A 14,926-nucleotide genomic window follows, 5' to 3' on the forward strand; every position below is an offset into this window, starting at 1 on the left:
GGACGTGCTTAATGAGACTCATGATAACGAGGACCATAATGTGTCATTGCATTTAGTATGTTCTTCATGTTATGATTTGTGTTTCACATGAACTATAAAGTTTACAACTGTTCCCACTAGCCTACATGTGGAAATTTTGTGAATTAATATTAACAATAAATATAATCCTAAATATTAATTAATATTTCATTACATAAAAGGGGTACATTATTTTTTCATGATTGGTATAGGATGTTGATTCTTAGTTAAAAACAGTTCAGACCTATCAGATTGGAGGTTTGTCTACAAATGTGATTTTTACAAATACTTTCTGTCTCCGCTTTGGGCCCTTATGTTTCTCACTGCCTCATTTATATTATAGTCTCTCTGTATGTATGATTTTATATTTGAGTGAATCTATTGACAGTATGGTTCAATAAACTCATGTCAAAGAATTAATAAAGAGTCATCACTCTGTGACTGGTTTGATGTGGCTCTCCACGAATTCCTCTCTTGTGCCAACATCTTCCTCTCAGAGCAGTACTTGCAACCTATGTCCTCAATTATTTGCTGGATGTATTACAATCTCTGCCTTCCTCCACAGTTTTTGCCCTCTACAACTCCCTCTAGCACCATCGATATCGTTCCCTGATTTCTTAACACATGCCCTATCATTCTGTCCTTTCTCCTTGTCAGTGTTTTCCACAAATTCCTTTCTTCTCCGATTCTGTACACAACCTCCTCATTCCTTATCTTATCAGTCCATCTAACATTCAACATACTTCTGTAGTACCACATCTCAAATGATTCAATTTTCTTCTGTTCCGGTTTTCCCACAGTCACTACCATATAATACTGTGCTCCAAACGTACGAAATCAAAAATTTCTTCGTCAAATTAAGGCCTGAGTTTGATATTAGTAGACTTCTCTTGGCCAGGAATGCCCTTTTTGCCAGTGTTAGTCTACTTTTAATCTCCTCCCTGCTCCTTCCGTCATTGGTTACTTTGCTGCCTAGGTAGCAGAATTCTTTAACATCATCTGCTTCGTGACTATCAACCCTGATGTTAAGTTTCTCGCTGCTCTCATTTCTGGTACTTCTCGTTATTTTAACCTTGAATTTTAATTCCACTACTGAAACTTTCTTTTATTTCCGTCATTGCTTCTTCGATGTTCAGATTGAACAACAGAGGTGAAAGACTACAGTCCTGTCTTACACATTTTTAATCCGAGGTCTTCGTTCGTGGTCGTACACTCTTATTGTTCCTTCTAGGATCTTATACATATTGCATATTACTCATTTTTCCCTCGATCTAACCTTTATTTTTCTCAAAATTTCGAGCATCTTGCACCGTTTTACATTGTCGAACTTTTTTTTTATGTCGGCAAATCCTATGAATGTGTCTTGATTTTTCCTTAGTCTTACTTCCACTATCAACATCAACGTCAGAATTGTCTCTCTGGTGTCTTTCCTTGCCTAAAGCCAAACTGATCGTCATCTAACACATCCTCATTTTCTTTTCCATTCTTCTGTATATTATCCTTATAAGCAACTTCGATGCATGAGCTGTTAAGCTGATTGTGCGGTAACTCTCATACTTGTAAGCTCTTGCAGTCTTCGAAATTGTATGGATGATATTTTTTTGAAAGTCAGATGGCATGTCGCTAGACTAGTACATCCTAAACACCAACGAGATTGTTTTTTTTTCCTGTCTCGCAATGAATTTAGAAATTATGATGGAATGTTGTCTATTCCTTCTGCATTATTTGATCTTAAGCCCTCCCAAAACTCATTCATATTCTGATTGTAATACTGGATCCCCTGTCTCTTCTAAATCGACACCTGTTGCTTTTTCTACCACACCAGACAAATCTTCTTCTTCGTAGAGGCTTTCAATGTATTCTTTCCACCTATCCGCTCTCTCCTCTGCATTTAACAGTGGAATTCCCGTTGCACTCTTAATGTTAAACGCTTGCTTTTAATTGCACCGAAGGTTGTTTTGACTTTGATGTGTGCTCCGTCAGTCCTTCAGACAAACATTTGTTTTTCGATTTCTTCACATTTTTCATGCAACCATTTCGTCTTAGTATCCCTGCACTTCCTATTTATTTCAATTCTCAGCGACTTATATTTCGGTATTCCTGAAATTCCCTGAACATTTTTGTACTCCTTTCATTCATCGATCAACTGGTGTACTTCTTGTTACCCAAGGTCTCTTCCCAGTTATCTTCTTTGTACCTATGTTTTGTTTCCAACTTCTGTGATTGTCCTTTCTAGAGATTGCGTTTCTCTTCAACTGTACGGCCTACTGCGCTATTCCTTATCGCTGTATCTATAGCCTTAGAGAACTACAAGGGTATCTCGTCATTCCGTCGTACTTCCGTGTCCCACTTCTTTGCATATTGATTCTTTCTGATAAATCTCTTAAACTTCAGACTTCATCACTACTACGTTTTTATCTGAGTCTACGTCTGCTCCTGGGTACGCCTTACAATCCAATATCTGACTTCGAAATCATTGGCTGGCCATGATAGAATCTTACTGAAACCTTTCCGGCCTCCTCTTATGATTCTTGAACAGAGTATTCTCTATTACTAGCTGAAATTTATTACCGAACGCATTTAGACTTTCTGCTGTTTCGTTCCTTGTCCCAAGCCCATATTATCCTGTAACCGTTTCTTCTACTCCTTCCCCTACAACTGCATACCAGTCCCCTATTACTGAACTGTCCACAGTGACACACTCTCTACCCTACTTTCCTATTCATAACGAATCTTACTCCCGTTATACCATTTTCAGATGCTGTTGATGTTACCCTATGCCCATCTGACCAGAAATCCTTCTCTTCTTTCCATTTCATTTCACTGACCCGTGCTATATCTAGATTGAACTATATCTAGATTGAGCCTTTGCATTTCCCTTTTCAGATCTTCTACCTTCCCTACCACGTTCAAGATTTTGACGTTCCGCGCCCCGACTCGTAAACGTTATTCTTTCGTTGGTTATTCAATCTTTTCCTCAAGATCACCACCCTCTCAGCAGTCCCCTCCCGGAGATCCTAATGGGGGACTATTCCGGAATAATTTGCCAGTGGAGAGATCACCAAGACATTTTTTCAATTACAGCCACATTTTCTATGGATACACGTTATGTGTCTTAAATGCAGTGGTTTCCACTGCGTTCTGCATTCTCATGGCGTTGATCACCTTCTTTGAAAAGGTAGAATGAGGGTGACTTCTTATGCCGGAAGTCATCGGCTGGCAATGACGATTAAAATTTAAGCGGTAAGAGAACTTTTAGAACCACATAGTCTGCCTGTATGTTATGCTGATTATCCAAAATATTGTGAATGCCCACGGCGATATGAATGCAAATTGGTGCTGTTGCGGGCACGAGACGAGGTAAGGAGAGCGGGATTCACTCTAGTGACGATGGGGGCCGTATGTCCAGTCAGCGAATTTGACTAAGGGCAAATTGTTACGGCCAGCATCGCGGAACGTGGACCTCGCAAACGACGAAGTTGGTTGGCTGTTTGCTCTCTACTGTCGCGCCCATCTGTGGAAACGTGGAAACGTAAATGGGCTGCTAATCACAGTATATGGTCGTCGGAGGCTCGTATGCCCTGTAAAGCACGATATGTGTCCATCTTTGGCAGATCGACGGTTGTGGCTGACACAGAGTGGTGCGGTCTTCGAGCATTCCGTCCAGTGCTCATTGTTGAATGTGGGACTCAACAGCAGACTAACTCTATTAGTTCCATGTTTATATAATAATATCGTCAGTTTCGATTGCAGAGGGCACACGATCATTGAGATTAGACTGTGGTTTCACGGAAACGTTTCGCCTGCTTGGATGAGACACTTTCTTGTTACAACAGATCGGTGTTCGTTTCGGAATACACTGTCCACCAGGCAAAAGGGCTGCTCGAAACGTGCACCCTGCCACTTTTACTGTCAGGAGGGAGTGGAGGGGGGGGGGGGGGGGGAGGGAAGGAGTGTTAGCATGTGGGACATCCGCCTGTGCGTGGCGGTATCAGTTTTTTTTTCACATCATGTCATTACGCTTTACGTCATTCCCTGATGTCTCAACACACATCCTATCATTCTGTCCCTTCTACTTGTCAGTGTTTTCCATATTTCTTCGCCGATTCTGCAGAGAAACTTCCTCATCATTTTTTCAGCATTCTTCGACACCATCACATCTCGAACGCTACCAATCCCCTTTTTCGTTATTGCCACAGTCTTTGTTTCATTACTAGCGCAGTACTCTGTTCCAAACGCTAATTCTCAGACATTTCTTCCTCAGATTAAGGGCGATGTTTTATTCTAGCAGACATCTGTTGGTCAGGAATGCCCTTTTTGCCTGTGCCATGCTAATCTGCCTTGCTTCGTCCGTTACACGTTACTTTGCTTCTGAGATAACTGAATTGCTTAGCTTAACTTACTTCTGCGTCGCAAATTTTGTGTTAAGTTTGTCAGTAATCTCATTTCTGCAACTTCTCATCACTTTCGTCTTTTTTGGTTTATCCCCATTTCATATTCTGTATACATTAGCGTATTTATACCATTCAACACCTCCTGTAATTATTTTTTACTTTCACTGAGGATACTAATGTCATTAGTGAATCTTCACACACTTTCACCCTAAACTTTAATCCTCTCCTGATATTCCTTTTGTATCTTTTATTTCTGTAAATTATTGTTTGATGTATAGATTAAGCAGCTGTGGCCAAAGACTACATCTCTATCTTATACCCTTCCTATTCCAAGCACTTCGTTCGTGGTCTCCCATTTTCACTGTGCCCTCTTGGTTCCTGCAGGTACTGTATACAACCCGTCTTTGTCTGTACGTTACGGGTGTTTCCCTGAGAATTTCGAACGTCTTACACTACTCTACATCGTCGAATGCTTTTTTCAGGTCGGCAGATCTTATGAACGTATTTTAATTCTCCTTGAGTCTTGCTTCCATTGTCTATCGAAACGCCAAAACTATATCTCTCGTGCCCTTACCTTTCCGAAAGCCAAACAGATGTACACCTAACAAATTTTCGATTTTATTTCCCATTCTTATGGATATCACTCTTGTCAGCTACTTGAACGCACGGGTTGTTAACCTGACTGTTCAACAGTTCACACACTTACTTGCTCTTCCCATCTTCGGGATTTTGTTGATGATGTTTTCCCGAAAGTTTGATCGCATGTGTCAAGACTAATAGATTTTACATACCAAGTTGAATATTCGCTTGGTTGCCACTTGCTCCAGAGATTTCAGAAATTCTGAAGGAGTGAATTCTGAAGGAGCGAAGGATTCTTATCTATCCCTTCCTCCTCATTTGAGTCATCTAAAACTTTGTTAATCTCTGACTCTAATACTACGTTCTCTATGTGGTCCTTACCGACTGTCATTTCTTCTCGTAGAGGCCTTCGACGTACTATTCTCACGAATACTCCTCTTAATGTGGTAGTAGTTTCTTTTAATTTCACGCAAGGTTGTTCTGAGTTTTCTATATCGTGAATCAGCCGTTCCACCGACCAACTCTTTTACATTATCTTCAAATGTTTCCTGCGGGCATTCCGCCTTGGCTTCGCTGCACTTACTATTTATTTCATTCCTGCGTTATTTATATTACTGTATTCCCAAATTTCCGTGAACATTTTGGTACCTCTCTCTTCCGTGAATCAGTTGAATTATTTGTTCTTTTAGCCAATGTTTCTTCGCAGTTACTTGCCTTCCTTGTACCTGTGTTTGTCTGTCGAACTTCTGTGATGGCTCTTTATAGAGATATTCATTCTTCAACTGTAGTATCTATGGCATATTGCAAATCCGAACGCATCTAATCAATTCTCAAATCTTCAGTACCCCACTTCTTTGGACACTGATTGTTCCGGATGAGTATTTTAAACTTCAACGTACTTTCCATCATTACTAAAGCGTGATCGGAGTCTATATCTGTTCCTGGGTACGCCTTACAATCCAGTACCTGACTTTGGAATCTCTGTATGACCATGACGTAATCTATCTGAAATCTTCCGGTATCTCCCAGCTTTTCCAAGTAAATCTCCTTGTCTTGTGATTTTTGAAGAGTGTATTCATTGTTAATAGATGAAATTTATTGTAGAATTCTATTAGTCTTTTCCTGTCCCATTCCTACCCTCCCGTACCTCTCTCTTCTATTCCTTATCGCACACCTTCCTTCCAATGCCCCATGATTGTTAGATTTCCAGCTCTGTTTCGATACTGTATTACTCGTTGAAAATCCTCACACACTTTCTTTATCTGTCCATCTTCTGCTTGCGACGTGGGCATGCACACCTGAACTAATGTTGTCGGCGCTGGTTTGCTGTTTAATCTGATGAGAACAACCCTATTACCGAACTGTTCGCAGTGGCTAACTCTCTGCTCCACTTTCCTATTCACAATGAATCCTAGTCCCATTATAGCATTTTCTGGTGCTGGTGATATTACCCTATATTGGTTTGAACAGAGATAGTTATCTGTTTTCCATTTCACTTCGCTGATACCCACTGTGTCTAGACTGAGCCTTAGCATTTCCCTTGTCAAATTTTATAGCTTCCCTACTAGCTGGAACTTTTGATATTTCATGGCCCTACTCTTAATATCTTGCTCTTTCGTTAAGTCTCTACGTCCCGTTGGCAGTCCACATCCTGAGATCTGAAGCTGCGGGCTATGTGACCGACGTTGTGCACTACTGCGCTGCTTCATACTTGATGTATTCCCTGACAGCGAGCCATCTTCCGTCACGATAAATATCCACGTCACAAAACCAGGATCGTCCTATAGCGTTTCGGGGAGCATGGCAGCGAACTCACGATGAAAACTTGGGGGGCCATTTCGCCTGATCTAAGTCTGATGGAACACATCTGAGACACTATCAGGCTCCAGTTTCGAGTCTATGCACCGCTGGCCATTAACGTACCGGGATTTCGTAAGCTGTGGGCAGAAATTCGGTGCTACATGTGAAACGGTACAGTAGTTTCCGCTCCATAAGCAGCAGGTTTCGCTGCTCGCTCGCACCGGGAAATACAAACGGAGGCGGCTCCGCCGCCAATTTTATTACACGACGCGGCCGGCCGCGGGTGCAACAGAACCCATGTGGACGGTTGGAAAGAAATGTGTCAGGCTTCATAATACGTATTTATATGTGTCGTGTATTACGCATTACTTGTACGTGAATGTGAATCTGCACATGAACTTTCCTTATCCTCCTCACACCTTTCCGCCAAGCGTGGCCAAATCTTAGTTGGGGAGTAGTTCTGTAGTGTAGTAGTGCCAACCTTACTCGTGGCTAGGGGATCAAAGAGACAGCACAGGCAGGTAAAAGTCAAAGACTTTCCAGTGTCACAAGATTTGGGGTGGAGAGGTTGGTCACGGCCAAGTGGTTCGAACACCCCCTCCACCGGGGCCCAGGAAGACCCCCGGGTGCCCGCCATATTGTGAGTGTGTTACAGAAGACGGGTAAGTGAGCAGACGTGCCCTCAGTGCGTCTGTCTCAATGTTCACGCATCGAAGAGAGGTATTTGAATATTTGTACTAACTCATATTATTTATGGATCATATGTTGAAAACAATAGACTGGCTGGGTGAGATTAAAATATGTGAACACAAAATAAGCAGTCTTGCATATGCGGATGACTTAGTTGTGATGGCAGATTCGATTGAAAGTTTGCAAAGTAATATTTCAGAGCTAGATCAGAAATGTAAGGACTATGGTATGAAGATTAGCATCTCCAAAACGAAAGTAATGTCAATGGGAAAGAAATATAAACGGATTGAGTGCCAAATAGGAGGAACAAAGTTAGAACAGGTGGAAGGTTTCAAGTACTTAGGATGCATATTCTCACAGGATGGCAACATAGTGAAGGAACTGGAAGCGAGGTGTAGCAAAGCTAATGTAGTGAGCGCTCAGCTATGATCTACTCTCTCCTGTAAGAAGGAAGTCAGTACCAAGACTAAGTTATCTGTGCACCGTTCAATCTTTCGACCAATTTTGTTGTATGGGAGCAAAAGCTGGGTGGATTCAGGTTACCTTATCAACAAGATTGAGGTTGCGGATATGAAAGTAGCTAGGATGATTGCAGGTACTAGTAGATGGGAGCAATGGCAGGAGGGTGTCCATAATGAGGAAATCAAAGAAAAACTGGGAATGAACTCAATAGATGTAGCAGTCAGGGCGAACAGGCTTAGATGGTGGGGTCATGTTACACGCATGGGAGAAGCAAGGTTACCCAAGAGACTCATGGGTTCAGCAGTAGAGGGTAGGAGGAGTCGGGGCAGACCAAGGAGAAGGTACCTGGATTCGGTTAAGAATGATTTTGAAGTAATAGGTTTAACATCAGAAGAGGCACCAATGTTAGCACTGAATAGGGGAGCGTGGAGGAATTTTATAAGGGGGCTATGCTCCAGACTGAACGCTGAAAGGCATAATCAGTCTTAAATGATGATGATGATGATGATGATGATGATGATGATGATGACTCTTTTATTTCCAGCTTTGGATTGCGTAAGGAAATGATTGTTCTCGTTTAATTCCGGAAATTTGACCCCCTGTGTTAATGTATTTGGTCCCCAGTTTGCCCGTTATCCTCCTCACGTAGTGGATGTCCCATGTAAAATATTGGGAGACTTTGGTGGTATACATTTGGCCAACGCAATTCCTTCTTGCCCGTAGAAATGTGCATGCAGTTTAGTATATAATGTACCCGAGCTGTAAGTTGTAAAATTGTAATATTTGTAAACTGGAACAATTGCTGCAATCGCTGTAAAATCGAGTGATAATGTTTAAAATAAATAAGTAATCATGTTGTGTTGGCAGAAGAGCCAACACCGTGTTACTAGAGGAGGCCGAAATGCACGCCTTTAGCTCACGCAGGCTGGCGTGAGGTCTGGAACATGACAAGGAATTAGAATTCAGAAAGCGGACGTAATTAGTTTGATACTTCACATTAATCCATTAATGATGAACGTCGCTCTTGACGGTACGTGAGTCACAATATTATCTGTCCAGAATACATTATTGAAGATATGGCGCCTTGCTAGATCGTAGCAAATGACGTACCTGAAGGCTATGCTAAACTGTCGTCTCTGCGTATGTAGACAGTGAACCATCGCTAGCAAAGTCGGCTGTAGAACTGGGGCGAGTGCTAGGGAGTCTCTCTAGACTAGACCTGCCGTGTGGCGGCGCTCGGTCTGCAGTCACTGACAGTGTCGACACGCGTGTCCGACGTATACTAACGGACCGCGGCCGATTTAAAGGCCACCACCTAGCAAGTGTGGTGTCTGGCGGTGACATCACAAATCAGTTGTCATCAATCTTTAACATACCTTAAAAAATCACATAGGAATCCAGTTAAAGGAATTCATTTAAAAATAGAAGATATAGAATGCAGGGACCCACACATCAGCGTGTGAGCCCTCCAGCCCCTTGTCTAGTATCGTATAGAAAGGGGACGCTCACTAGGAAGCGCTCTCATCTACATTTACATCTACATGACTACTCTGCAATTCACATTTCAGTTCTTGGCAGAGGGTTCATCGAACCATAATCATAATATCTCTCTACCATTCCACTCCCGAACAGCGAACGGGAAAAACGAACACCTAAACCTTTCTGTTCGAGCTCTGATTTCTCTTATTTTATTTTGGTGATCATTCCTACCTATGTAAGTTGGGCTCAACAAAATATTTTCGCATTCGGAAGAGAAAGTTGTGGACTGAAATGTCGTAAATAGATCTCGCCTCGACGAAAAACGTCTTTGCTTTAATGACTTCCATCCCAATTCGCGTATCATATATGCCACACTCTCTCCCCTATTACGTGATAATACAAAACGAGCTGCCCCTTCTTGCACCCTTTCGATGTCCTCCGTCAATCTCAAGCTCCCCTCCCCAGTTATCCGTTGCGCAATTTTCATTCATGGCTTGGCGACATGAACTTTCATCTGGCGTCCCTAGGCAAGGAGGTTAGACGGTAATCTTCCACATGGCTCTGGAAACCTACCAAGGGCTTGTCAAATCCTTGCCACGGAGAACTGCTGTTGTACTGGATTCCAAAGGTGGACTAAGACCTTTGGAATTAGCAGGCGGTCATAATGTTTCGGCTCGTCATTGTATTGTCAACCTTGGCCACGTTTTGTGCTGCAGGTGCAAAAATCCAAAGCAGTGGGAAGGCGACGCTTGTCGGCGTTTCCAGAAGGGAGCAGCGGACGTGACGGGGCGGGCGATCGGCGCGCGCCAATGGCGACCGTGCTTGTGTGGGTCAGCGTGCTAAGGGGGAGGGGGAGGGGGAGGGGTGAGGAGAGTCAGGGAGGGGGAAGCGGCGCCGCCGGCCACGCGACGCCCAGCGCCGCAGTCCCGGCGTCGCTGCGCCCCAGCCAGGCGCTCACACAGGTGGGTGCCGCGCCGCGCCGCTCCAGCCCGTGGATCGCCGCTCAGCGTTTCGCGCCACAACACTAGACGCTATTCTTCGGAACGCTTGAAAGCTCTATCGGTCTTGCTTTACAGTTATAATCATTAGCTGCCAATAATAAGCAAAATACCTTTTGTTTTGTACAAATGTGGAAAAATGTTTAAGCCGCACGTGTTTCGCCTCGTATTTAAGAAGAATTTTGAGCGATCTGACCAAAATTCTACCCCAGTTTTGCATTTGTAAAGGATTATTTCTAATTTTGACCCAGTTTGGCTCATGACTTCTACATAAATTGAAGGAGTACTCACGGTTAACTTTCTTTTTGCATGTCCTGACAATTATGCAGTTCCAGGCAGGAGAAAGAGTAATTTCTTAAAATTTAAAATATCTTCATATCCTGGCTCTGAATGAGGGACACACTTGTTAGTTTTACTGGACCCACAAAAGTATAATTTTCCTTTCGACGAGTTCCATGGTGTAATGATGACGTTTAATGTTTTCCATTTCACTACCATTTTGCTACCCATGGTGAGGCACGAATCCCATTTCTGTTGCACTGACTACTTAAAAATTTCCATTGCACTTGCTTTTAATACAACTGCGAGTTATGGTATGACGTGGTAAGTAATGGTACGCCCAGTTTTTGTTCAACTTGCATCTCCATTCGAGCGTCATCTGAGGAAAGCTGCACTGACAGCTGAAACTAGTCATAATATTTAGTGCCTGTTTATGTATGCGAGCTAGACAGTCGAAAGATTTTTGAAGAAAGGATTTTTTTATGTTGTAAGAAGTATATAGTTTTAATTTATGTTCGTCATTGTGCCTACAGGTTGAAAAGCAATTTGGCGTTAAACTTTGTAGAATTTCCGCTATGAAATTGTTAATTTCTGTGTTACCACCAGTTTTACTTACTGTGCGCTGTTTTTTTTAGCATGCGTCTAACCACTTATTCAGTCCACTAATTCTATTGTTTGTCATGAGAAAACGCGTGAAACTGCAGTCATAACTTTGAACCGGTTACTTGGAAAGCAGTCCCGCCATATAAAAAGAAAATTTGCTGAACCATAGGATCATATTATACGTAAGAAATGTGACCTTTTCTCAATCCGTATTCAAAGTTTTGAAAAGATGAGGTAAAATAAAAATCGTGGAGTATTTCACATAGACCAATGAAGATGCTATTTAAATAAAAGTGTAAATATATAATGGAAAAATTACCTACATTGTTTTTTGTTATGAAAACCCACCAAAAGCCACTAACTTTATATTTTAAATTTTTATTATTCTAGAACTAAGTTTCAACCTGGCAGAACTTTTCAAGTTTTCGTTGTTACAGAATACTAAAAACAAGAAATAAAATTAACAGCTTATGGTCGTTCCATACAAGACAGCATCGTTTTTGAAAGTTCTGCAGCGCGACTTTTAGTAGATTTTACATGCATTGTGTTGTGGAGTGTACGTTCTTTATAAGTGAACACACAATGTATATTACAGTTGTGGAAGCTCACACTCGAGCAGACTTCGTTCTACGTGACAAGTTACATCTGTGTGCCCAACAGAATTTCGAAGAGAGATCTCTAATGTCAGAATCAATCACTCCTCCAAATATTCTCGCACGGAGTGAAATAATTAATTACCTCTAAAGAATCTGGTAGAGACTTCTAGTGTTTGCTGTCATTATTATCACGGCATTTGCACAATATTAGCCGATGGAGAAAACAATCAAGTAACAGATACTGAAGCTCATGTTTGTGATGCCCTTACGATAAGCTTCTTAGCCACAGTAACAATTTGTCTGAGAAAAGTTCTTTGGCAACAAGAATGGTGAGCTAATTGTTGTAATCATGAGATATCGTTTTGCACACAATGAGAAAGATAATATAGAGAGATGACGAGTCATGGGATGCCGACATGTACGTATACAGATGACGGTAGTATCGCGTAGACGAGGTATGAAAGAGCAGTGCATTGGCGGAGCGGTCATTTATACTCAGGTGATTCTTGTGAAAAGATGTCCGACGTGGTTACGGACGCTCCGACGTGATTACGGACTCTCGATGGGAATTAACAGACTTTGAACGCGCAATAGTAGTCGTAGCTAGATGCATGGAACATTCCATTTCGGAAATCGTTAGCAAATTCACTATTCCGAGATCCGCGGTGTCAAGAGTGTGCGGAGAATACCAAATTTGAGGCGTTACCTCATCACGGACAACACAGTGGCCGACGGCCTTCACTGAACGACCGAGAGTAGACGTGTTTTGCCTATAGTTTTCAGTGCATGACTGCACGAAATAACGGCAGAAATTACTGTGGGATGTACGACAAACGTAACCGTTAGGCCAGTGCGGTGAAATCTGGCGTTCACGGCTATGAAAGCAGACGACCGATGTGAGTGTCTTTGCTGACAGTACGACATCGCCTGCAGCGCCTCTCCTGGGCTCATGACCGTATCCTTTGGACCCTAGACAACTAGAAAATAGTGGGTTGGTGAGATGAGTCCCGATTTCAATTGGTAAGAGCTGATGGTATGGTTCGAGTGTGGTGCAGACCCCACGAAGCCATGGACCCAAGTTGTCAAAAAGGCACTGTGCAAGACGGTGGTGGCTCCATAATGGTGTGGGCTGCGTTTACTTTGAATGGACTGGGTCCTCTGGTCCAACTGAACCTAGCACTGACTGGAAATGCTTATTTTCAGCTACTTGGAGACGATTTGCAGCTATTCATGGACTTCATGTTCCCAAACATGTGACCCGACCACAATTGCTCGCGACTGGCTTGAAGAACATTCTGGACAGTTTGAGCGAATGAATTGACCACCTTCATCGTCTGACATGAATCTCATCGAACATTTATGGGACATAATCAAAAATGGTTCAAATGGCTCTGAGCACTATGTGACTCAACTGCTGAGGTCATCAGTCGCCTAGAACTTAGAGCTAATTAAACCTAACTAACCTAAGGACATCACACACATCCATGCCCGAGGCAGGATTCCAACCTGCGACCGCAGCGGTCGCTCGGTTCCAGACTGTAGCGCCTTTAACCGCACGGCCACTCCGGCCGGCTGGGACATAATCGAGAGGTCAGTTCGTGCTCAGAACCTTGCATGGCAACACTTGCGCAATTGTGGACGGCAACATGGCTATATATTTCTGCAGGGGACTTTCAACGACTTGTTGAGTCCGTGCCAAGTCGAATTGCTGCACTAAGCCGGGCAGAAGGAGGTCCGACACTACATTAGGAAGTATCCAATCATTTTTGCCACCTCAGTGTATTCAGTTAGGGTATTATAGTATGAATTTGAGCGAACAAGTTAAACAGTTGCAGGGATAGTTAACGAAAAACGTAAACTTGTTGGCAGTACAGAGCGTGTCAAGTGTGACCTGTCTGGGAATAGTACTGCTTTGTTGTTTGGGGTCCGTAGCAAGCAGGCCGACAGCAGACTTCGATAACATTAAGAGACATATTTCTAGGACTGTAACAGATAAGTGTTGCTCTTTTAGTAAACAGCCAACCCGCTTCATGGGTCACAATTCCAGTTGCAGCTTCCTACCTATCGGCTTCCAGGAGCAGCAGAAAATTTTGCTTTCGGTATTTAATATAATTATTTACGAAATTTAAAAATTTTAAATACTTTAATAATCTACTCATTACGAGGTACAATCTCATGTTAAATGTTTAACAAAATCAGTTATATTTACAATTTACATACGAGGGTTGGAACTTATATAGTGGTAACTATTTATTCACAACCGATACAACAGAGTCACATGTTTGCACTTGTTACTGTCCTTCAAAGTAGTCACCAGCGTTGTATAGAGCACGTTGCCAGCGATGTGGGAGGCGTAGTATACGGTTGGCAGGGCCTCTTCTGTTGATGGTGCGAGCCGGCCGTGGTGGCCGATCGGTTCTAGGCGCTTCAGTCTGGAACAGCGCGACCGCTACGGTCGTAGGTTCGAATCCTGCCTCGGGCATGGATATGTGTGATGTTCTCAGGTTCGTTAGGTTTAAGTAATTATAAGTTCTAGGGGACGGATGACCTCAGATGTTAAGTCCCATAGTACTCAGAGCCATTTGAACCATTTTTTTGATGGCGCGAATGGAGCGGTCTACTGCCTGTCGAATCTCTGGAACTGATCTGAAGCGAATGCCACGAAGTGGTTCCTTCTTTTTCGGAATCAGATCAAAGTCATAAGAAATTAAGTCCTGAGAGTATGGTCGATGGTACAGTACTTACCAGTCCCATCGACCGAATAGAGTAGCCACAGCTTGCGCTGTATGCGCCCGCTCATTTTCGTGCAAAATGATTAATGGGTGGGTTGCCGAGAAAGTGTCGCCGCTTCTTTCGCAAAGCTGGTCGCAGGTAATGCTCCAAATGCTCCAAATGCTGAAGTTGTTCGTAATTTTAACACCCAGGTACTTAGTTTAATTGACAGCCTTGAGAATTGTACTATTTATCGAGTAATTGAATTCCAACGGATTTCTTTTGGAACTCATGTGGATCATCTCACACTTTTCGT

The 14,926-nt window shown here is 42.7% G+C and overlaps 1 protein-coding gene across 1 annotated transcript in view; it reads left to right on the forward strand.

The window, feature by feature from the left end:
* Positions 1-10,349: 10,349 nt before the first annotated feature.
* The window catches only part of LOC126349718 (kinesin-like protein KIF12), a 568,557-nt gene continuing 563,980 nt past the window's right edge, over positions 10,350-14,926 (forward strand). The window contains exon 1 of the mRNA XM_050002454.1: positions 10,350-10,384. The gene's annotated coding sequence lies outside the window, so the exon portion shown is untranslated. The remainder of the gene's footprint in view (positions 10,385-14,926) is intronic.

This window comes from Schistocerca gregaria, chromosome 1 (genome assembly GCF_023897955.1).
Source record: "Schistocerca gregaria isolate iqSchGreg1 chromosome 1, iqSchGreg1.2, whole genome shotgun sequence".
Taxonomy (NCBI): Eukaryota; Metazoa; Arthropoda; class Insecta; order Orthoptera; family Acrididae; genus Schistocerca; species Schistocerca gregaria.